Consider the following 24,993-nt stretch of genomic DNA (forward strand, 5'->3'; position numbering starts at 1 on the left):
CTCACCCAAGTCATGAGGATTAACTGAGCTAAGAACTCAATATTCATGTTTGGTGCATGCTTAAAGTGCTCAAAAACCTCCTCTTCCAACAAAAACCTATTGAATGCCCATGACCTGCCAGGCTGTGTTCCAGAATGTTCTTCCTCCTGTGTGTGTGCTGTAGCCATGGCATCAAGGACCTGCCTCCCCTCCACAGGCCCGTCCTCCTTCCCAGGACCACTTCTGACAGGGTTGCAGAGTTCCTGAAAAGAAAACTAGTCCGGCAGCACCTGAGAAAATTAATGGAGAATTTTTTTTTCTTGCCAATGGGAAAACAATTGCTTATCGATCGCCACTCCAGGCCAAGGACATCAAGCTATCCACTCCCGGCAAAGCTGCTTTTAATCAGTCTCCGTGACAAGCGAGTGTCTGGCCTGTGCCTTGGCTCTTGAGGCCTGGAGGAGAAAGAAGGGGGGGGAAATGCACCCTGGGGCAGGGGCAGCAGTTGGGATGGAAGAGGGGACCTCTGTGCTGGAGGGACAGGTGTGTCCAGGTCTCAAGAAAGAACCCCAAGGGACACAAACCTCAGTGCCTCAAGGCCACCTGGAGGCCACTCACTGGGTCTGCAGCAAGGCTTGGCAGGCAAGGCCTTGGCCATTCAGCACCACTGACCCCATAGAGTCTAAGCCAGAGTCTGATTGGTTTTAAGGTCACATATTCTCCGAGGTCACAGCCTTTAAAGGAGCTGATGAAAGGTATCAACACTCTGGGGGTGGTGGGGCGGGGATTCACACAAAAGACAATGGTTTGCGTTATAACAGCTACATCCTACTGATCACTTCTTTACCAATTATGGTTAAGGTTTTGTCTAGGTTATCATTTAATCCTCACAGGCCCTCTGAGAGAGGGACAGCTAAGCACTTGATTTTGGGTAGCGGAGGGAAAAGCTGAGGTTTGACAAAATTCCAGAAGTCCCCTCCTTGAGCCTCCTGCCCAATCCATGGGTCCTGCCCCAGGCCCTGAAGCCTCCCTACCGCCCTTGGCTGGCAAGCCCTCCCTCCCCTCCCTCCCCTCTCACAGGTGGCTCAAACAGAGGACCAGAACCTTCCTGGAGCAGATGGACGGGGCTCCAGGCCAGGATGAAGGGAACGCTCCTTCCTCTGCCAGGAAGCCAAGTGTATGGGCCTCCAGGAAACGCACTCCCGTTTCCTGGGGACAGTTTCCAACCTGCCCTGCTCAGCACAGCAAGTAGCCAGCGAGCGAGCCAGGGATATGCCCTGACCTATGTCACAGGGTCCTCTGCAGGCTCCCCTGCGGTCCCAGCAGACACCCCGAGACAAGAGAGGGGCCCAAAAGAGCTGTGCGGGTGCTGCCAAGGCCAGAGACGACGTCCTCCCTGGGATAACAGGCTTGGCCAGCCACATCCTCTCTCACCTGAGGAAACTGAGGCCGAGGGAAGTCCAAAAGGAAATTCACTCATCCATTCCTTCCTTCAACAAGAAACGACTGGGGACTTACTATGTGCCAGATAAACAGAATAAATGTAATTTCTGAAAAGCAGGCGCACAAGTGACTCTAAGCACAAGCTGGAGGAGAAAACCAGGATAATATCAAAGAGAACAACACAGGGACCTGGGGAGGGGGGCGGTCTGAGTGGGAGGGTCTGGGTCAAGAGAGGCCTCACTTGGGGCAGTTATATTTAGACTGAGACCAACAGGGTGAGTTGGTGCTCAGAGGGCAGCAACTTGTTCCAGGAGGAGGAAAGAGCTTCTGAGAAAGCCCTGCACCAGGAAAGAGGTGGGAGAGGGGAGGGAACAGAAAGAAGACCCCTGGAACTGAATGGGATCGGAGGACAGTGGGCAGCTGGAGGGGCCAGAGCACAAGATCTTTGTCGGAAGCTGAGAGGAGCAGGAGGGGTGGCCCAGGCAAAGCCACAGAGGCCCCACTCGGCACCTGTTAAGGGTTATGGAATTGTGTCCCCCCAAAAAGATATGCCAGAGTCCTAATGCAATATGACTGGTGTCCTTAAGAAAAGGGGGAAATCTGGATAGACCCACACCACATGGAGAACACCATGAGAATGTGAAGGTAGAGACTGGGGTCCTGCACCTACAAGTCAAGGAACGCTCAAGACTGCCAACAGCCACCAGACATCAGAAGAGAGACAAGGAACAGATTCTCCTTCACGGCCCTGGGAAGAACCAGCCCTACAACACCTCCGTCTGGGACTTCAGACCTCTGGGACTTTCAGCCTCCGGAACCTCCGGCCTCTCAGACTTCCGGCCTCCAGGACTGTGAGATAACGCGTTTCTGTTGTTGAAGCTGCCCAGTTTGTGGTACTCTGTCATGGCAATCCTAGCAAACTAACACAGCTCCCCACCCAACCACACAAGCCTGCTGCCCCAGAGGCCACGATGCAGAGGGTGTCTCCCAGAACTTAAGTGGGAGACCTGGGGGGCTCGGCTGTAGCAGCCGATGCAATGCTGAGACTTGATATCAGCTGGAATAGTCCAGATTCTGGGCCTTGGCCCAACCAAGCAGTCTTTATCAGACTCAGTGACACAGACTCTTAAAACTGTCTCTCCTTGTATAGTCCTTAGTTTGGAGGCATTGAAACTGATCGTTTCCCCCAGAGACAAGGGTCCTTCCTTGACAGAGGACATGAGGGATGGTGCTGGGTTTTTTTTTTCTTTCTTTAATCTATAACTTATTTATTTATTTTTGGCTGCGCTGTGCAGCTTGCAGGATCTTAGTTCCCCGACCAGGGACTAAACCAGGGCCCTGGGCAGTGAAAGTGCAGAGTCCTAACCACTGGACCACCGGGGAATGTGGAAGTGCTGGCTTTGGAGTGAACAGACTCCATCCCCATCACAGTCCCTAGAGCCAAAAGTCCCTCTCGTGGAATGGCTGGCCACCCGATATATTTTGCTTGGCCTACACTATGTTTAAAACTATTTGAATGAGATGCCAATATTTCAGAGCCAGGAGATTTCAGATAAAAAATCAAAATGTCCAGTCTCTTGAAAAACTGAACACTGACAGCACTGGGCCTGAATTCTTTTCTGGCAACAACTCCCTGTAGCTTTGGACAGTAGACTCACTGGTTTGCATACCACAGTGCTCACTGCTCCCCCTTGGCTTCCTAACGCCAAGGACAGGCTGAGTGCCATGTTATACATCCTCCTTCTATTCCACCTCTCATCACCTATCTTACCCCTACAGGCCCTACTCTGAGATGCATTGGACCTTAGTGCTATAAAGGGCACACATCAGTGATCACCTATTCCAATCATTTCATTTCACCAATGAGAAAAGGAAGGCTCAGACAGATTTACTGATTTGTCCAAAGTTACGTAGTAGTTCCAAGCAGGGCTAAAACTGATTGACTTTTTCAGAAAGGGGCTAAAAATGACAGGTACAGCCTTGCAATGTCCACATATTGTGTCCAGAAGGAAGTCCAGGCTGAGCCAAAATCTCTAATAAAGAGGGATATCTAAGCCAGTTCCTCTGCCTCCCTGACACTCCAACCTGTGTGAGAAGCGAGAATGTGAAGGTGCGGTGTCTTACAATGCTCGGGAAGATGTGCGCACGGGCACAGAGATGTCAGTGTGACTTAACTTGTGAGACCGTTGCCTTTCCCTTTCTTGTATATTGGACTCCAGGACCTAGAACTTTCTAGAACACTGCCAGCACTCAATAAATACTGGCCAGAGGTCACTGTTTATTTTATTCATCCCAAGACCACTCAGAAGGTCAGACGCTTTCTTTAGCTGGCCTTGAATCCATCCAAGTTCCTTTAGTATGATAACATACATGATAACAGTATGAGTCACGTCTGGAACCGATCCTTGTGTGTCAAAGGGGACTCCATGGAGCTGGCCGTGCTGTCTGGTCAACTGGGCATCAACTGCTCTATTCAAGTGATTGTTTCAAGAGTGGATGTGTGACCTAAGTCAGTCTACTAGTCTTATTCTAGGATTTTATGAAAGTATTAAGAATGTCTCTTTCTGTGGAACACAGAGCAATGAAGATGTACTTCTAGAGTTACCTGGGGCTTGAAGAACCCTTCCTTAGAATGAAGCTGACAGAGAGAGGAGAGAGACAGAAAAGAATTAAAGCTGGAGACACTGTGGGCACCTGGATCCAGCCCCGCCTGAAGCCCATGTACCCCAGGAGTTCTTAATCTACATGAGCCAATAAATTCCCATTTATTGCATAAGCTAGTTTGCAGTTGGTTTTCTGACATTTACAACCAAAAGTCCTAACAGACAATGATACAGAGTCGATTGACAGAAAAGCTTCTTCACTAAGCTCCCTGACAGATGATCAGTTCCCTACACTTTAAGGCTCCCAACCAGGCCAAACTGCCAAGCAGCTGAAACCCCTGACAGCCTTCACATTGACAGTTTGGCAGACACCAGCATTTTCAAATTGCTTTAAAAATTTTTTTAAATTTTAACAGGGGAAAAAAAAAATCAAAAACAGGGAAGGAAAGGGCTTATCAACAGGATGGAATGAAGGGAAGAAACTGACTAGTATTTTTAACACAAGAATCAACAAGTTGAGAAAGAAGCATTGACATATAACAGAGGGGAGCTCAGCCTGCCACTCTGTGATGACCTAGAGGCATGGGAAGTGGGGAGAGGAGGGAGACTCAAGAGGGAGGGGATATATACAGAATTACGGCTGATTCACGTTGCTGTAGGCAGATACCAACACAACATTGTAAAGCAATTTTCTACCAATTAAAATATTTTTTAATGACATCACTATAGCAGCAACCATAGTAGTTGGAGATGCAATAATAGTGATAACTAGTCTTTAGTGCCGGCCGAGTGGCAGGCGCTACACCATGATACACCGTGCATGTATCATCTCGTTTAACCATCACAACAACCTTATGAGTTAGGTACTATTATCATGCTTACCTCACTGATAAGGAAAACTGAAACACAGAATCTGAGTGTCTTGTACCAAATCACACAGTGAATTGGGAAAGTACAGGTGTGAAATCAAAGGCTCCCAGAGAGGGGGGAGCATTTGTGATCAAGGGCACAGCCCTTCTCCTTAGCTGGTGACCTTGAGGATAACAATGCCTACCTCACCTACCACCATACAGGTCCCTGCACACAGCAAATGCTCCCTAAATAGAAGCTGTTGCCAAGAAAGCACTTCAGTGGCTATCAAGTTCAAGCCCCCTTAATTTATATTAAATAATTTTTTTCTAATCACACCATGCTAACTTAACTCTTTCCATCTTCCCTTCTAATTCTTATCCATATGCATCACTTTTTACAAAATTAAAAGCAGAGTGTGCCTATAATTTCGCATCCTTGCTTATCTGTGTCAAGAATTTTGCACACGCTCTCACAGCTTTCATAATCAACACACTAGGGCTACAAAAGTAGTGGTTGAGACCAGGGAGGTGAGATGACCTCTCCTAGAAAGCCCAGCAGGTCCCAGGTTAGGCCAGGGTATGACCCCTGACCCCTGCAGTGTCCCCTTCTGTCCTGGATGCTGGCGGAGTAAGAACCTCCACTGTCTTAAGAGTTTCTAGACAGCTACTGTTAGGTCAATAAGGAAGTATCACAGAAAGAGAGAGCATCCCCCATCTCTTGCCAGGTACATAAGGCCAGGTGTGTGCAGATGGTCCTTGCCTTGAAGAGCATGAATGAATGGGTGAGTGTGGGTGTGGATGTTGAGGGTATTTAGAAAAGTGAGGTCCATCTTACTTCCTCTTACTTTCTCTTCTCCCACTGAATCCCTCCCAGTCTTTCACTGAACCTAAGGAAGAAGTGTAGCAGTTCATGGGGTCCCAAAGAGTTGGACATGACTAACCGACGACAACAAGGAAGAAGTGGGAAACAATTGAAATTTCAATTTGTAATGAAAAGAAAAAGACTTGACTCCACCATTCTGCAGCCTGACAAATCAGAGGGAGGGGGCCGACTGGGAATCTACAGGCATCCAGGCCTCGCCCACCCACAGCCCTTCTCCCTTCCTCTTCCCTGCTGTTTGGAGGTGATGCTAAATCTAGCTTCCTCCCTTCCCAGCTTTCAGCACAAAGCAGCCCCAGCCAGGGGCAAAGAAGGGTTGGAAGCTGGCTCTGGGGGTCCAATCTTGTCCCCCACCCTTGGACCCAGAGGGCAGTAGAATTGTCTGGAAAAAATCTAAATAAGATCTCTGCCAGAGGCCTTAATGGCAAAATCCCTAAGCGGCTTTAAAAACTCACAAGGGAGGTGTCCTTTCCTCCACACCCTGCCCCCTCACCAAACCACTGGTTCCCCATTTAAACTTCTCCAACAGAGGCTTATCTCAGGCACCTCCCACTGTGTGCCTTCCCCCCTCCCCCCCCCTCCACTCACTTCCCACCCCATGCCCAAGCAGCAGGGGCAGAGGGGCAAGACCTCGGCCTCCCTCCCCAATTCCTTGGGGGACTATCAATGTCTCCTCTCCAGGTTGGAATTAGCATTTTTATCTCTGCAACTGCCATCCCTCAACTATTTACAGAAGCCAACAGGGATAAAAAGGGACAACATAAAAATAGTTGCTCAGCAGCTTTCTGGGGGTGAGGAGGGTAGGGGCACAACAGATCTTCCCATTTTCTTTCTTCCGTCCTTTTCAAAACGGAAAAATGCTAGAATTGTTCATCTTTTCCAAATCGATCCTCAACAGTTCCAGACTGCTCACTCAGGCACTCCTTAGGGACAAGGATCAAGTCCCAGCGTTCCTTGGTTCCCAGGACGGAGCTTGTCACCAGCCCCTCCCAAAAGTGTGGGTTCAGTGAAAGATCAGCAGCACCCTGCTCTGCCCCATTTCTGCCCCGGGCCTACTTCCAGCCTTCCAAAACCATGAGCCAGTCAACAATGCAATTTTTTTTCCTCTATCCACTGTTTTTTTTTTTTCTCTATCCTTAAAATGTTTCATAATTGAGGAGGAAAATTCAGCAGCAACACTACACACATGACTGAAGCTGAAAACACTGGCAGCTAAAATAATTCCTTCCCCGTTTTGGTCACTAGCATCCCGCAGCAGGGAATGCCAGAGGTCTTTCCTGTGAAGTCAAACAGCGCTCCTTTTAAATATGCCCTTCTTTTTGGTTTTATCAAGGAAGGGATCCAATCAGGGAAGGAAGAAAAAGTAACCATTCAAAATCTTTTTTTTTTTTTTGAGAGCACAACCATTTGGAAATCATTTCCACACCATAATCTCCTGGGGAAGGTGGATTCCACGCCATAAGAACATGGGCAGCATTTGGCAGCATAAGGAGGCCAAGGGAGACACGAGTGCTCAGGATGAGAAGGTATGTCAGGAAACTATACAGATCTCAGGGGACTTCGGCCTTGATTTTCTCATCTGTAAAATGGAGCTGTAGCAACCTACCTAGAGGGTAGCTGTAGAGTCAATCTTCTAGAAAAGTGCCCAGCATACAACATGGCCCATAAGCAATACTCTCTCTAAAAAGACTACGCTCCCCCTTCTTTGCACTCCACTTTTCCCAGCCATCATATAGGAGGGGTTGAGGAGCTGGAATTCTCTGGGTTTCCTCCCAGCTCACTGATCAGACCACTCCACTTCCATGTTCTTGGTGGGCTTTCCTGGCAAAGCCATCAGGACCTGACCTGACTCCATGCCTGGCCACAGGATGCCAGCACCATCTGTCTGGTGAGGCTTTCTCTACTTTGTGGATTTCCTTACCTGGAAAAGGATCTCACAATATATATACCAATAAAATCACACAGGAACCTGCATTTAACACATCATGACTGAACTGAATGAAACTCAATAAAATCCAGGCTCTCCCTGAAAATCACACTGTGAGCTGACCTGGGAAGTGATGGGCTTAGACTGAAGCTAGGAGGGTGAAGTAAGAGAGTTTTGAAAAGTAAGGGAGTTTCCTTGTTCCAGGAAGCTGGTCTCCAGTTGATTTTGGAGAACCTTTCTTCCATCACTTTCTCCCTGCAAATAGAGTGACAAAGTAATGTCTTGTACCCAGAAGTCTATTAGTTGGGGACTGCGGAGGCAAATGAAACTACAAAGAAGTTTAAGAAGCTAAAGAAAGTACAAAGGCTTTAAGAAGCTCTTATGGGGCTTCCCTGGTGGTCCAGTGGATGGGAATCCACCTACCAATGATCCAGAAAGACTCTACATGCCACAGGGCAACTAAGCCACAACTACTGAGCGGGAGCTCTTGAGCCCATGCTCCACAATAAGAGAAGCCACCGCAGTGAGAAGCCCACACACCCCAACTAGAGAGTAGCCCGTGCTCACGGCAACGAGAGAAAGCCCAAGTGCAGCAATGAGGACCCAGCACAGCCAAAAATAAGTAAATTATTAATTAAAATTTTAAAAAGAAGAAGCTCTTATGGCAGAAACAATACAAGTGTCAGTCAACAGATGAATGGATAAACAAAATATGGTGTATCCATACACGGATTATTCAGTCATAGAAAGAAAGCACTGATATATTCTACAACAAGGGTCAACCTTGAAAATATTATGTTCAATGAAAGCCAGACACAATAGGTCCTATATTCCTAACAGGTCAGTATATAACAAGCACAGCCTGAAGGAAGAAAAGTCAGTTCCAAAAGGGAAATGGTGATTTCCTCAACTTTCCAGTTAAGAAGGCACAGACGTGAGGCCAAAGGCCACTGCAGCTCCATGGAGCCAGTGAAGCCCACATCTAGGTTATCTGGCCCAGTCCAAAGGGGAGGAGCTACCGGGAAAGCAAAACATCTGTGCAAAATAGCAAAACAAGGCCCTCTGACCCAAAGGAAAATCTGAAATAGCATTTGCCCGAAATCCCCGGCATCAGGAAATGAGAACCATATGCTTCCCACAACCACCATGATCCTGAACGAGCTACTCAGCCTCTCCAAGCCCATCCATGAAATGGGTTCATGATGCGGTCAGGGCGATTCTGTGGCCAACGTTAAAATCTCAGCCAAAAAGCCTTGAAAACAGGCTTGGCCTGCCCCACCCGCCCATCCCTTCCTCCTGAGAGAGGCGCTTCCCCACCAACCAGCCCATCTGGGATGCAATTCTCAAGAAGGGGATTCCAGGTTACTCCAGAAAGTTTCCTCTGCTAGGTCATCCCATCCTACTCCCCTCCCCTCCTCCTAGCCAATCTCCACTTTTAAGCCCATCCTTCAAAGTTCAGCACAAATGACACCTCCTTCAGGAAGCCTCCAGTATTCACACCAGCCAGAAGGGATTTCTCCAGAACCCCCACTGCCCTCTGTTTCCTCATTCCCACAGCACTTATTCCTCCTGGTATTTCTCAGCAGGAGCACTCTTAGCCATTTAGGGCAGGGCAATTCTTCACGCCTGCTGTGAATCTGGCCTGCCTGCAGGATATTTGGCAGCCCCAGCTTCTGCCTACCAGAAGTCAGAAGTGCTCAGCTTCATTTTGACAACCAAAAGTCACCCCCACACTTCTCCAAATGCTCACCAGGAAGGTGGAAACAGCCCTGATGAGAACTACTGCATAGTTATTAGTGAATATACTTGTCTCCCAGCCCACTAACAACTTGGAAACAAACACAAGCCCAAGTCAATCAGCATCACTACCGTGGCACCTCGGGCTGTTTTAGCAAACACTTCTGGGCTCCTCAAGAAGCCTAGGGCAGTCTTGCAAAGGCCTCTGTTCTAGAACAGGTGGTAAAGAGTTGGCTGTGTGACCCTGGGCAAGTTACTTAGCCTCCCTGAGCCCTTCTATAAAATGGGCTAACTCCTAGCAAAGTGCAGGATTGTTTTTAGCCTCAGTTTCCTCATCTCTACTACAATGGAGATAAAAATCCCCACCTTACAAGATTTGGGTAGGCAATAAATGGGATAATGCCTGCAACACACAGTATAGTATTTAACACATGCTCTCAGTCAGTCAGTCATGTCTGTCTCTTTGTGACCCCATGGACTGTAGCCCATGGAATTTTCCAGGCAAGAATACTGGAGCGGGTTGCCATTTCCTCCTCCAGGGGATGCTCCCAACTCAGGGATCGAACCTGCTTTGGCAGGCAGATTATTTACTACTGAACCATCTGAGGAGCCCATCTAACACATAGTAAGAACTCCATAAATGCTGGTTATGAACATTATTATTATTATCCAAGTTAGGGGCCCATCAAATGATGGGCATTACTTTTTATCACAAAAATAGGCTGTGCGCTCTCCCTACAAGGGGCTGTTCTCTATAGAGGAAGGGTTTAGGACCCGCGGTCCGGAAAGGAGTTCTAGGACCCACCACGAAGCTGCACTTTGCAAAGCATGCACAGTTTGCTCTTAAGTTGAATGTTTTTGTGAGGCGCTTTGGGGTGGGGGGTGCGGGGGGGGGGGTGTAACTCCCGCAAAGCCCTCCCAGTGTTGCTGCCCCGGCCTCTCCCTAGGAACAAGGGAGTCTATGGGGGGGCCGCAGCGATCTACTTCTCTCTCCCTTGGGGGAGAGCCACGAGAAGGGGGTGGTAAATGACAGCAAAGCTCTAACGCACAGAAGTTTCTGTCTCTAGGACTGCGGGAACTTCCTGACTGAGGAAGGTAAAAGTTGCCCCTAAGGAGGAGGGTACTGCACGACCCGCCCCCCACCCCCCCCGGGCCTGCGTGCCCCTCTTACTGCGGGCGCCGAGATCCCCGGCCCCGCAAGCATCATCCCTCTGCCCCAGCCTTAGCAAGGAGATAGGAGGGGCTTCGGCGCCACCTCTTCAGCGCCAAGTGAGAGCAGCAGGGCCGCTGGCAGAGCTGTGAAAACACCCCGCTTCCCAAACTGGGCAGTGCAGGGGGTGGGGAAGCCAGGAAAAGCGCAAGGCTGGAACCGGGCGCGGGCGGGGGAGCGGGCAGCCCAGGCACCGAGGCCACAGCTGAGCGGGGGCCGGACCCAGCATCCCCGCGTCCGCAAGAGTCAGGTTGGAGGGTACCGGCGAAGGCACCTCCCCGCGTTCACAGTATGCAGAGGCCCCGAGGTGAATTTAGGTCAAAAAAGACCAAGCCTGTGAGGTTCCGGCTGAGAGAAGGGGGCGGGGGCAGAGAGGGCCGACAGAAGAGAGGCTGAGGGGCCCCCGGTCCCACAACAGCCGGTCCAGGGTCCTGCCGCCAGGTGTCCAACCCACCACGGCGCCGGTGTGCACCCCCCCCCCCCCGAGACAAGAGGGGAGCGGGGATGGGCCGCTCAAAGTCTGTCAGCCCTCAGCTCGCCTGCGCGCCCCGGCTTTCGCCACCTGTCAAACGCGAGGGGGTGGGCCTAGGCCGCCTCCGAGATCCCGAACTGCCCCGACCGCCGGTGACAACGGTTCCAAACTCCGGGACCGCCCCTGCCACCCCGGGCCGGGCGCGGCCCAGCCGAGGCGGCCACCTCCAGGCCCCCTGCGCCCCGAAGACGCGGGGGAAGGAGCGCCGGGGGCCGCGTCCCCACGTGGCGGGGCGTGGGGCGGCGCACGTGGGGTCCCCTCGGCGTCGGGAACCCGGGGTCGGCCTCAGGGCTTTGTCTGCAATCCCGGCCGTGGTCCCGCACCCTGAGCGGGCGAGGGCGCCCGCCCGGGCTGCGGCGGCCGAGTCCCCCGCCGGCGGCCCAGCTCCCGCCAGCTCACCTGGGCTCCACGCCGCCGCCGCCGCCGCCTCCCGCGCTCTGCGTCCCCCGCTCGGCTCCGCTCGGCTCGGCGCGGCCGCGCGCTCCTCTCCGCGGCCCCGACGGGCGCGCGGGGGGCGGGAAGGGAGGAGCCGGCGGGTCCCGGCTCGGGCGCGACGCGGCCGCGGGCTGCGCGGAGATTGGCTGCGGCCTCTGGAAACCCCGGCTCGGAGCCACGCGCGCCCCCGAGGGCTCGGCCGCGCGCCGAGGAGAGGAGGGAGGCGGGAGCCTGAGGAGACGAAAGTAGCGGCGAGGCTGAGGGCAGGGAGAAGATAGGGGAGGAGGCGGAGGAGAGGGAGGTGAGGCAGGGCCTGGAGCGGGGTCGGGAGAGGTTGCGGACCCGCTAGGAGGGAAGAGACCTGCCGGGGCGCGGGAGCGCGGGAGGCGGCGCTGCAACTTTGCCTCCGCCCGCGGCGTCACCTGCCAGGCTTCTCCCCGCCGCGGCCGCGGCACTTCGCTCAGGCCGGACGTGCCGGCTGCGCTCGCTTCATTTAGTCAAACGCGGGGACTGCGGGGCGGCGGCTGAGCCACGGAAACTTCCCCAAGCCTGCGAGTCACCGCGGCCCCGCCTCGAGGCTCCGCTCACGTGCCCGGCTGCTACCCCTGCCCCAGGCGCCCGGCGGTGGATGCGGCCTGGATTTCGGGTCACCACTCGTTCGGGGGACCCCCATTCCGCCCCCGCCTCCCCAGAGACCGCTGCTCGGGGCCCGCCCTAAAGACTGGGGACTCTGTTCCCTTCCCACCGCCGCTCCACCTGGATGTACCGAACTACAGGAAAACCAATGAAGTTCTGGCTTTCCCAAAGACTACTTGAGATGCTTTTTGTGACATACATCATATTCTTCCCAAACATTTTACCCCTTTGGCGCCTGACTTCGCTGGAACCCTTGGAGAGTGTTTAGTCTCCCAGCTGGGTGACAGCGCTCCGGGGAGGGGCTTAAGACCTCACAAGGTCTGCCTGACGCCGCTTGTCCTTGGATGGTTGCAAAACTCAGTCCTGACTCAAGGTCCAAATTAAAGGTTCGATGTCCCTTTCAATTTAGTTCCTCTGGCATTTTCACGCAGCAGAAGCGCTCACAAGCAATTCAGAGCGTTCCACTAAGATGACCGCCCGTTCTGGTGTTATTCAACATGCCAGCGTTCTTTGGTAAGAATAAAAACCTGGGAACAACTGTCCTAAATGTTTATCGGGAGAATGGATCAATGAAACGTGTTATAGCCACTTGATGGGATATGATGCAATAGTTCAACTGAATGCCTCATATCTATTTGTACAGACACGGGGAGAGCTCAGAACAAAATGCTGAGTAAAAGAGCAGGTTGCAGGACAGAGTCTTTGTTGTTCACAGACACATTCCCTACATACAAGTGGTTTTTTCGTTGTTTTATTTTTTCATACAAGTGTTTTAAAAGGCAAAGAGGAGGGGACATATGTATACCCGTGGCCGATTCATGTTGATATATGGCAAAAACCCTCACAATTTTCTAAAGTAATTATTCTCCAATTAAATTAATGAATAAAAGCAAAAAAAAGAAAAAGGCAAAGGGGATGCTTGCAAATGACAGTTTGCCCACTAAGATAAGGAGGCAAGGATAGAGAATAGACATGGGAAGCATAAAGAATGTTGTAAAGTGTCATGTGAAAGTGAAAGTCACTCAGTCCTGTCTGACTTTGCGACCCAGGCCAGAATACTGGAGTGGGTGGCTATCCCTTCTCCAGGGGATCTTTCCAACCCAGGGTTCCAACCCAGGTCTTCCGCATTGCAGGCCGATTCTTTACCAGCTGAGTCACCAGGGAAGCCCAAGAATACTGGAATGGGTAGCCTATCATTTCTCCGGGGGATCTTCCCAACCCAGGGATCAAACCCAGGTCTCCTGCATTGCAGACGGATTCTTTACCAGCTGAGCTACCAGGGAAGCCCTTGTAAGGTGTCATGCCTTTTACTTACAAATGAATTTGAAGCATATGGCAAAATTAATTAACAGTCAGTTCTGAATGGCAGATGCATGGTTCTATATTTTTCTATTGTCTCAGAAAAATATATTTCTTGGGGTTTATGGGGAGCATTCTGAACATGTCTGACTCTATGGCAGGCGTCAGCAAACTTTTTCTGTAAAGGACCATGTAATAAATATTTTAGGCTTTGCAGGCTCTATGGTCTCTTTTGTAACTATTCAACTCTAACATTCTGGCCGCCATAGACAAAAGTAAGTGAATGGGCATGGCTGTGTTTGAATAAAACTTTATTTATGAACACTGAAAGTTGAATTTCATTTAATTCTCAATGTCACAAAATATTATTGTTTTGATTTTTCTTCAACTATTTAAAAATGTATAAACCATTGTTAGCTAGAGGGGCATATAAAAACAGGTGGCATGGCAGATTCAGCCCCTGGGCAATAGTCTAGCAACTCCTGCTTTGAAGAAACCAAAATAAATATTGATCTTTCCCTGTTGCTTGTTAAAATATGCAATTCTGTGTTTACATTGTGTTTCTCAAGTGTCTGTATTTTAGTAAAACACTTGACCTAATATAGGCAAACACAGATATATCTGTGTGTGGTAGTCGCTCAGTCGTGTCTGACTCTTTGCAACCCCTTGGTTGCAACTCAACTCATTGCAACCCCATGGACTGTAGCCCACCAGGCTCCTTGGTCCATGGAAATTCTCCAGGCAAGAATGCTGGAGTGGGTTGCCGTGCCCTCCTCCAGGGAATCTTCCCAACCCAGGCATCGAACCCAGTTCTCCCACATTGCAGGCGGATTCTTTACTGTTGAGCCACCAGGGACAGCTATGTAAAGTAAGAAACTAGTTATGTGAGAAACATATGTCCATTCAAATCTAAATTCAAACCAAAGACCCACTTCTGTCTGGAAAATTTTCCTGAAATAGTATGACCCACACCCTCCTTGACTTCTCCCCTTTCTAAGCTCCTACAGCAAGGACTGGCCCACTTACTTGCTGCTCAGCAACTGTGTCTTCTTTTTCTTTTATATGTTTATTTAGTTATTTGGCTGCACCAGGTCTGATTTGCGGCACTTGGCATCTTTAGTTGTGGCATGTGAGATCTAGTTCCCTGACCAGGCATTGAACTCAGGCCCCCTGCATTAGGAACACAGAGTCTTAGCCACTGAACCACCAGGAAAGTTCCCACTGTGTCTTCTTTAGTCTTTACTTTTCACTTCTGCCTTCTGACTTGCCAATAGAGCGATACATTCCTGGAGTACAGGTAGATACCACAATGAAACATTTGCTTACTGTGAACATTGTGGTTGAAAGCAATGACTTTGGAGTCAGTCAGACCTAGCTGAAATCAAAGCTTCGCTAGTTACCAGCTCTCTGATGCAAAGAACTGACTCATTTGAAAAGACCCTGATGCTGGGGAAAATTGAAGGCCGGAGGAGAAGGGGACAACAGAGGATGAGATGGTTGGATGGCATCACCGACTCAATGGACATGAGTTTGAGTAAACTCCAGGATTTGGTGATGGACAGGGAGGCCTGGCGTGCTGCAGTCCATGGGGTCACAAAGAGTCAGACATGACTGAGTGACTGAACTGAACTGAGCCTTGGATGAGTGACCTTGGGTTCATCAGCTGTCAAATGGGGATAATAAACCTAACTCAGAGGCTTGGCTTGAGGTTTAGATACAATATTGTGTGTAGGGTCCATTGATAGATAAATGGATAAAGATATATAATATTTAAACACAATAGAATATTACTTAACCATAAAATGAATGAAATCTTGCCATTTGCAACAACGTAGCTGGAAGATACTAGGAGGGTGTTATGTTAAGCGAAATAAGTCAGAAGGTGAAAGACACTATATGATTTCACTCATATACGAAATCTAAAAAACAGGAAAACAAATAAAGCGAAACTCATAGACACAGAGAACACATTGGTGGTTACCCAAGGGGAAGAGGGTTGGGGATGGGCAAAATGAGTAAAAGGAATCACATGTAAGCTGATGGCTAGACTTTTGGTGATTATTACTGTGGAATGCACACAGACGTCACATCATAATGTTGTACACCTGAAACATAATGTTACATAACTATTTTACTTCAGAAATAAAAGATAATAACTCAGTGCCTGGCACTAAAGTGCTCAAAGGTACTATTAGTATACTTAGCACAGAGCTAAAAACCCCGTCAGTTAGGTACAATGCTTATTAAAGTGAATTAGAACAGAGCTGAGCAAACACAATTACTTTTCACTAACATTCAGCCGCTCTTTTTTTTTTTTTTTGAGTTCACGTTTGTTTATTGTTGTAACATTTTGTTTTGAACATCAAACACTGCACCAAAATATGAGCCATTTATCTTCAGACAGTTATCTTTGCCATAAAGTAATGATGTTGACAATTTCTGACAACTCAAGAAACATATTAGTGGCACTGCTGTGTCTAATAATCAAATGTCATCATAGACCGAATGTAATGATTAAAATAAAAGAGCAACATTTCCCCTTCCTCTTCTTTTTCTTACCTTTAAAACAAACCCAAAAGAGTAGTTTTCACCTGGAAAGAGCACTTACTTTAAACCAAAACTCAATTTTTCACCGGTTTCATTATACCCAGCATTCTCTAAAGCGGGAAAACAAGGCTTCCCAGAGTTAACTATTGACGATACTTGAAAAGATGACAAAATCCCCTGGGATAGTCTGTTTGCACCAACCTGCAAACAACTCAAGTCTGCTCTTGGCCTGTTCCTTTGGGTCTGGCCAGTACCTCTGAGGACACACTCCATCTGCAGGGCCATGTGCAGTCGGGGGTACGAAAACTTCTGGCTCCAGTGGGTGGCTATCACTCCTGGATTGTCAGCAGCTTTTATCTCACATCATGCTAGGAAGTTTTTTCCTTTTTCCAGCTGAAAACTAGGTGATGTCTTACAGCACAGCAGATGTGGTCCTCACATGCAGGGCCGAGCCTGCCTGCTCTGGGCCCTTGAGCATGCTTCCTGAGCCCCGCAGAGACACAGATGTGGACACCACAGCCGTATGAGCTTCTGCGCAGACACCAAGGCAGGTGTACAGTTGGATGGATACAGTCAGGAGGGACGGAAAGAGGGAAGGGGCCACGGCCATTCCACTGGCGGAGAGAGTGACCCAGAGGCGGCTCCTTGAGATGTCGCCCGCCCCCAAGGGCAGCGAGCGGCCACTGCTCCTCCTCAGCTCTCCTCCTGAGGTACAAACACACCGAGGGCATCTCTCTTTCACAGAAAGAACAAATGTCATTTGTACCAAATGGCAATGGATTTTCAGCACAAACAATACTTTTGTGACACTCAGGCGATCGTCGTCATCTACGTTCAGCAAGAGGGGCTCCTTTAAATGAGGAGGAACACTCAGGTTGATCAGCTTGTGTACCCAGCGGACCGGTGACACCCGCCGATCAATGTGCAGGGACAGGATGACACACTCGAGCACTGACGGACACTGGGCGGAGGGGTCGGCCGCCCCAGTGCAGGTTCCCAGTCGTGACCCTCTAAGATGCCCCCATCCCGAGAGGAGAGCTCGTCAAGGAGAAGCTGTCTCATGAGAGACTCCTTAAAGGACAACCAATGAAGGACGACAGGAAGCTACGTGTCAAGCTTTTCCGTACCGCACACAAGCCTATGCGGCTCCAGGGAAGGGCCTGCACCCAGCACAGGGCCAGGCCGCCCCCAGCAGCCATGAGATGAAGGAATCACGGGCGACTAGGATGTCACTAACGGGGCAGAACTTCACACGATGAACACAACCCAGCTTCCTGACCTGCTGTCCATGAATAGGTCTTTAAACGATGCATCCTTGAACCGTTTGCAGTGGGAAGGTTTGCCCTGGGGGAAGCATGTCTGGTTTCTCTGGGAACACGGCTTCCGGGCTCTGCCTCCAGCATGGCTCAGTGGAGTCCGGGACCTTCAACCCTCCACTCTGGAGAGCAGCCACCCCCACTTCTCCAGCTTGACATGAACAGCACCATGGTGGAGCAAACTGAAAAGAGGAGTGCCCCAAAACCAGCAGGAAAAGCAAGAGGCGGACCCGAAACCACGGTGGGGGGAGGGGTGAGCACCGCTCTGCAGTATTTCACTATCACCCCCCTCTCCCCTGACTCTGGAACCTGCTCACTGCTTTCTCACCCAACGCGGGGCTGCATGAGGTCACCACTGGTCCCAAGGGCCTCCTCTCTAACAGTTCTCTTGATTTTAAGCCCGAGGGGGCTGTCCGCACCAGCTCATCTCTGCAGGCTCGTGCTCACAGCCCTGGAGGGGCGTGTGGATGGGACCCTTCCTGAGTGGCTTGCTCAGTTGCAGGCAGGGGGAGGGGCAACAGACCCCTTCCCGGGGCCTGGCACAAGCACACGTCTGCATCGCTAGGCCTCCCTGAGAACTGAGTTTCCCTGCTGGCTAACTGACTCCTGCTGCCAGGACCACTCTCACGACATCACACATCCTGCAAGATCTGTGCCTTCCGGTGGGTCCAAGACACAACAGTTCAAGTCCCTGCCGAGGAACGGTCAGGGTGAGGAGGCAATGGTCCTTCCTTCCCCTGAAGCCCCAGGCGCCAGAGCCAGCATCCCTCTTCCGTGGAGTAGGAGATGGAGGGAGGAGCCCGTGGGAGAAGTGAGCGGGTGGTTCAGGCATCATCAATAACTGGACCCTGATTTCCTACAAGCAAGCCCTCCTCTCAGAGAGAGAAACACTCTCAACTGCCCAGTGGAAATTAGAACACTTTACTTTGTGCAACGTTTGGTCCACTCTTAGCTTCTCTTTTCTTCTTCTTAAATTATGCAATTAAAGGAGCACCCAGCACGCAACTCGACACAGAGCACGTGGGAGGCCAGGCCGGTGACTGAGCCCGGGCCTCGGGCCTGAGCCCCTCGCTGTGCCGACCGTCGACACCACACGGCAGCCCCCGGGTCCGGGAGGGCACAGGGGGGGTGTGTGCGGCCCCGGCAGCTCCCTAGCCCATTCCTGCCGGCGCCCAACGGGCACCGCGCCGTCCCACACCTGTGGCCGGGAGGGTCCCTGCATCCTCTGTCCAGCAGAAGGCCGGTGGCCTCCCATGCTGTGGGGGCCGCGATCCAGCCCCCCGCCAGGGGTGCCGCCTCAGACCAGGTCCTCCAGGTCCACCTCGGGGATCGGCTCTCGCCAGTAGCAGAAGGAGCTGAACTCCGGGCATGGGAAGGCGGAATTCTGTTCCTTGTTGAGAAGCGGGAACACGTGTTCCACTAGCTCGCTCAGCCTGTGGTACGAGGACTTGTTTCCTTTGGTCCTTTCTTGTATCAGCTCACCCTTGGGGTTCACGGTGAAGATCCTGCAGTCTGGGACACCCACCTGTCTGTAAGCATAGACGTCATTTGGGCGGTTCCCAAAGGCAGCGTAGAAGGGCTGCTGAGCTGGGGCAAAGAGATTCTTGATGTCGGTCAGACACTCAATCTTGAACTTCTCCGGCTTCTTTTCCATTACTTCCCTGTGGAAGGCAGAAAACAGGCTGCTGGGGGACAGCATGAGGGGGCCACGGGGCAGGATGGTACCCTTGTCGCTGACCCAATGCAGGTAGCCGCGGGTCATGTCGGCCATGCCGATGGCGCGGGCCGAGCAGTATAGGAACTTGTAGCCATTCTCGTTGATGGAATGGTAGAGCTTCGCGATACGCTGGTGCGTCCAGTCTTTGCCCAGCTGCGGAAGAATCTGTCCCAGAGCGTCAGACTTGGTTATCATCCCGTCACTGTCGGAAATGGTGACCTTGTCGTTCCAGTTCCACAGGTAAATGGTCCCAGCACAGCGGCAGGTGCCCTGATACTGGGTTGTGATACTAAACACGGCATCATTTGGGCCATCTTGGAGGTTAAGTTTCGCGATCTGGTCTGAGGACAGACGAAGAGACTTCTTATAGGAGGTTGTGCCACTATGGCTTGGGGGTTCTGTGGGGGCGGAGTCCACCTTGATGGACTCTTCCAGTTCCTGGGACCCTTCCTCACTCGATGAGTCGTCCTCGGCCGACCTGCCTCTGGCTGGCTCCTTTGCGCTTGATGGCCGGTCACTGGGCGGTGGGACCTCCACTTTCCCTTCCTTGGCCTCTGGCAGCTGCTTGGTTATGCTCTCCCTCTTAGGCCAGAACCACCAGTGGCCAGATTTCTTTGGCATCTTATCTTTGACCCAGGACTCGACTGTGGTCTTGGGCAGGTTCTTCTGGAAGACCTGAAGGCTGAGGACCATGGGGGCTGCCAACGCCCAGCTGTAGTAACGGTTATATATCCGTATCACAAGGTTGGGATTGACTATGAGTCCAGGGTTTTCTGCGAATTCATGGTACGTAATGATGTGCTCCATAAATTTCTCTTTGGAGATCTCTCCGTTCTTGCTGAGGCCGCCGCAGAGCGACAGGGTGACGTCGGGCAGGTCCATGGCGGAGTCCGAGAGGCACTCGGTGCCACTGTCGGCTGCCGCGCTGCCCACTGACTGGGGGGACTGGGAGCCGGACAGCATGTCGGACTCGGGCCACTGCCGGGAGCCAGGCTCCGACTCGCTTTTGGGGAAATAGAGAGCTGCAACCTCAGGTTCCAGTGCCTTCAGGTCGTCCAGGTAAATATCATCAGGCCCCTGGTGTTGGCTTCTCTTATGGACACCTCTCTTCTTGGAGGGTGAGTCGATCTTAGCAGCTGGTCGAGCTTCCGAGGGCGCCTCCACGAAGGGGGCTGAGGGAGGCAGGCGGGGGGCATGCAACCCCGCAGGGGGCTCCCGAGGGCTGGCTGCTGAGGCTGCCCCGCCATGCTGCTTCCCTGGGGCTCGCGACTTGGGCTTCACGATGGTGCAGACCGTCTCCCCCATGTAAGCAATCTTCTCGACCTCACTCAGGAGGCTGTCCTCGCTGGGGATCACCCGGAAGTGGGTGTGTTCTGACGGCGTGATCATCGCTGTCCTGGGGTGATACTAGGACCGCTCCCGTTTCCTGACCTTGGTGGACTCCGGGAACCTGCCCCAGGTCCACTCCATGTGGGACTCGGATCTGAGCAGGCTCCCGGCGGGCTTCACTTCCAGCTCTGAGTCACTCTTAGGACAGGCCACTGGGGGGTAGGGGTTGTCTAAAGGAGACCAGTCTCCATCAGACAAGGGGTAGTGGTCTCCAGAATGGAAGAGCAGGGGTTCTTTATGTTCTTCTTCCTTTAAGGAAGCATTTGAAGATCTTCTTGCCGACTGGGCCCCCTTGTCATCGTCGGAGCTCAGGTCCACACCCATGGTGTCCTCGGCAGGGGGCGACATGGCCTGCTCCTCCTTCTTAATGTCCTGTTTGCATTTCTTCCTTCTTCGTTTTTTCTTTTTCACAGAACTGGGGGTGAAGACTGTCTCTGCTTCCAGGATATGGGGCAACATCCGAACTCTGAGGAGGTCTTTCATTTCCACCTGGTTTCACCAAATGGCTGTCAATGTCTGTAAAGAACTGATCTTCAGTAGGGATTGGTGAGGTGGCCAGGTAAGCAGGGAGCTTCTCATACTCCTCTTCTGTTTCCTCGACAAAGAAAGCTTCCCCGTAGTCGCTCAACTTCAAGTGGAGATCCACAGCGTCGCCATTGATCTCTATGTCAATCACCTTCTCCTTGGACCTCAGGACCCCCAGCTTCCCGAAGCGCACGTGGAAGGGTGAGCACTGGTAGGAGCCAGCCTGCTGTCGCACAACCACCACGTCGATGCAGCCGGACAGCGTGGCCTGGTTGATGCCCTTGTAGAGCTCCTTCACTGTGACGATCACCTGTCCCGCCAGCTGCCCCACATAATTCATGGTTTGAGACTGCGGGGACTCCGCCCCCGGCCCGCGCCGGCGCCCGGAGGGCAGGCGGCGGCCGGACGGCTTCGGCGAGGACCCGCCGGGCTGGGCGCGCTCGCGGGCGGCCGAGGGGGCGGGGCCGGCCAGGGGCGCGCGCGGGGCCCGGGAGCCCGCCGCCGCCGCCGCCGCCGCTGCCTCGGGAGCCGCTTGGGCAGCAGCCGAGCCGGGCGGCCCTCATGAATGGGACGTGGCTGCGGGGCGGCCTCAGCCGCTCTTATGATAGGAGTCATCCCACTCAAGGGAACTGTTTTCTTCTTAAAAGATATGAAGTGGTCTCGGCCGCTCGCCCTGCGGGCGGAGGCGGTCGACCGGTGGCCGTTGGCGCGGCTTGGGCGGTTGTCTTGGAGAAGCAAGATGGCGGCAACGGCTGCCGCGGTGGTGGCGGAGGAGGACACGGAGCTGCGGGACCTGCTGGTGCAGACGCTGGAGAACAGCGGGGTCCTGAACCGCATCAAGGCTGAACTCCGGGCAGCGGTGTTTTTAGCATTAGAGGAGCAAGAAAAAGTAGAGAACAAAACTCCTTTAGTTAATGAGAGCCTGAAAAAGTTTTTAAATACAAAAGATGGCCGGCTGGTGGCCAGTCTCCTTGCCGAATTTCTTCAGTTTTTTAATCTTGACTTTACCTTGGCAGTTTTTCAGCCTGAAACTAGCACATTTCAAGGTCTTGAAGGCCGAGAGAATTTAGCCCGAGATTTAGGAATTATGTTTGAAGCCGAAGGTACTGTGGGTGGACCCTTATTATTAGAAGTGATCAGACGCTGTCAACAGAAAGAAAAAGGGTCAACCAGTGGGGAAGGTGCACTGGACCTGTCTGATATACATTCTCCACCAGAGTCACCAGAAGGAAAAACAGGCGTACACACTCCTCCCAGTAAGAAGGCCAGCAATGATGCCAGTCACAGCGATACCAGTATCTCATCTTCAGAGCCAAAGAGCAGTAGTAGTCTTCACTTACTGGCCCACGAAGCTAAAATCGGGTCCTTGTTAGGCAACAACAGTCTCGGTGTCAACGCCAAAGCGCGTCCCGGTCCAGATGAAGATGACCTGGAAGGGGATTCTCTCTTTGATGACCCTGTTCCTAAATCAGAAGCAGCATACAGTTGGAGAAGTGAACCCAGTAAGCAAGCAGGAAGCCTTGCATCGCTCTCTGATGCGCCCCCCTAAAAAGTGGACTCAGCTCCCTTGCTGGAGCCCCTTCATTGAAAGAGTCTGAAAGTAAAAGGGGAAACCCAATTCTAAAAGATGTTAAATTGGTCAACGATAAAATTGGATCACTTGGATTAGGGACTGGAGAAGAAGATGACTATGTTGATGATTTTAATAGCACCAGCCATCGCTCAGAGAAGAGTGAGCTGAGTATTGGGGAGGAGATTGAGGAGGACTTCTCTGTGGAAATGGATGACGCCAACACCAGTGATAAACTGGAGGATCTGACACAGGCCCTGACGGTGTCGCAGCTCAGTGACGTCGCCGATTACCTGGAAGACGTGGCCTAGGCCCGCGCGGCTTGGCGCTGTCGGCAGAGGACGGGACTCGGATCAGTTCCCTCCAGACAATCACTCTTTGCTGGAATGTCTGCTCCCTGTTAGTGCCTTGTGTTTCAAAGGATTACAGATATTTTTAAAAATTAACTTTTCATTATACTAAACAAAATAATTCCTATTTGAGCCCATGTGTGGAAGATTTAATATTCCTAATTTGGTCTAGGTACAAGCTTCTCTATGAAAGTTGATTAGGCTCAAATTTACCACAAGGAGGGAGCCGGTACAGTGCTGGTATTAAGCGCAACGCGAAGGCGGCAGTAGAGCTGTAGGTTCACGGCTCCACGTGCCTGCCTGCCTGCCTGCCGGCCGGCCGGCACCAAGGCTCAGGCGTTGGGCAGCAGGAGGGGCATCTGCAGTCGGAGGGGGCGGTGGTGGGTGGTTCTACAGGGAGCTGGCCGGTGGCCTGGAAGATCTGCAGCCTGGAGCCTGTCACTGTAAGTTACACTTGATAGGTTGACTTGGCTTTGCATTTCCTTCCGTTTGGGAGGTTTGTTAGACCATTAAGGTTATATTAAAATCCTCGTGTGTGTCTGTCTTAGTTTTGCTCGTTTTAAAGATTTAAAATCTGGAGGTGCTTGTGATTTTTTATTTGTGGAATTGTCCCTAATGCATTTGAGGTCACCATCCTGGGTCTGTGTAAGCAGTTTTATTCACAGGTTCTCCTCATTGCAGTTATTATTTGTAAAGATGCTTTGAAACATTATTAAATACCAAAATGCATCTGAAAAAAAAAAGATATGAAATTAAGAATTGGCTTTGCTTTTTGAGTTTTCTTCTCTAAGAACACCAGAGAAACCTATTCTAGGCAAACAGCTCTTGTTGTCTTGACAACACAGATTGCCAAGAAAATGTAAACAAAGCATCTGAATCTTATTTTTAAGAAAACTTGGACAATACAGGGAGGGGATGAAAAGCAAGACTTTAAAATTATCTCGCCCACTAGGAAGGCATCAAACTCCTGCCAAGACTTTGTCTTTTCCTTTCTAAACTGTTCTGTGTTCTACTCGCGATGTCCACTGGAATGTTCCACCTCCCAAACCTTGAACATCCAGATAGAGACAGCAGAATTAATTGCACCAATGTACCTTATTTGTTGAATTCTCTCCCATTCAACAAGACAGTAGAAAAATGCTGGGATTTAAAAAAAAAAAGACACTGGCAGGGGGTGGCGGGGGGGGGGGGGGTGCCTTCCCTGGTGGTCCAGTGGTTAAAATGCCAAGCTTCCAATGCAGAAAGTGTAGGTTCGATCCCTAGTGGGGGAATTAAGATCCCACATCCCACATGCATGACAGAAAAAGAGAGAGAAAGGAAGGAAAGAAGAAAGAGGACCCTGAGAAGTTTCTTGGTTTTCTTCAACAGGCAGTGAGATTAATATGTGTGTTAGTCCCAAACATAAACAACAGTATAAAAGGGAAAGTCATCAGCAGGAACATAGATGAAGTTCATTTGCCTTCTATGTATTTTGAGAAAGAAGATAATTAATTAGCCTGACCATCCAAAAATGACAAAACATAAAACACTCTGAACAAGTAGTATTATTCGAGGTACCCAGATGAGCACAGGGCCCCCCAGGTGGGGCTGGTGATAAAGAACCTAACTGCCAGTGCAGGAGACTTAAGAGATGCAGGTTTGATCCCTGGATCGGGAAGATCCCCTGGAGAAGGGCGTGGCAACTCACTCCAGTATTCTGCCTGGAAAATCCCATGGACAAAGGAACCTGGCCAGCTGCAGTCGAGTTGGTCGCAGAGTCGGACACAACTGAGGCATGCACACACACAACTTAGCATGCACACAAAGATGAGCACAAAGGCAGCCTGACGAGAAGGAATGAGAACCTTATCGCACCTGCACTGAACTCTGACTGGCCTTCCCTAGGGGGCTGAGTCAGGTCAAGTCTCTGGGCCTCAGTTTCCTCACCTGTAAAATGGTATTTGGCTCACAGGCATTAGAAACTGTATGTGTGAAAGTACTTAGCTCAGCATCTGGCCTATACTGGGTACTAGATAAATGACAACTGATTTGATCAATTATGTATTCA

At 51.2% G+C, this 24,993-nt stretch overlaps 1 protein-coding gene and 2 pseudogenes across 4 annotated transcripts in view; 1 reads left to right on the top strand and 2 right to left on the bottom strand.

Annotated features, from left to right (window-relative positions):
- CAMKK2 (calcium/calmodulin dependent protein kinase kinase 2) overlaps positions 1–13,353 on the bottom strand; it is a 52,517-nt gene extending 39,164 nt beyond the window's left edge. For 2 of the 4 annotated variants that reach the window (XM_065904075.1, XM_065904076.1), the window contains exon 1: positions 11,562–13,352. The gene's annotated coding sequence lies outside the window, so the exon portion shown is untranslated. Of the gene's footprint in view, positions 1–11,561 lie in introns of all 4 variants that reach the window. The other 2 variants (XM_065904074.1, XM_065904077.1) reach the window with 2 other exon arrangements.
- A 4,943-nt stretch (positions 13,354–18,296) lies between these two features.
- Positions 18,297–21,510, bottom strand: LOC136145925 (phosphatidate phosphatase LPIN2 pseudogene; annotated as a pseudogene).
- Positions 21,511–21,591: 81 nt separating this feature from the next.
- Positions 21,592–23,649, top strand: LOC136145926 (centrosomal protein 43 pseudogene; annotated as a pseudogene).
- The last annotated feature ends 1,344 nt before the right edge of the window (positions 23,650–24,993 follow it).

This window comes from Muntiacus reevesi, chromosome 13, assembly GCF_963930625.1.
Source record: "Muntiacus reevesi chromosome 13, mMunRee1.1, whole genome shotgun sequence".
Taxonomy (NCBI): domain Eukaryota; kingdom Metazoa; phylum Chordata; class Mammalia; order Artiodactyla; family Cervidae; genus Muntiacus; species Muntiacus reevesi.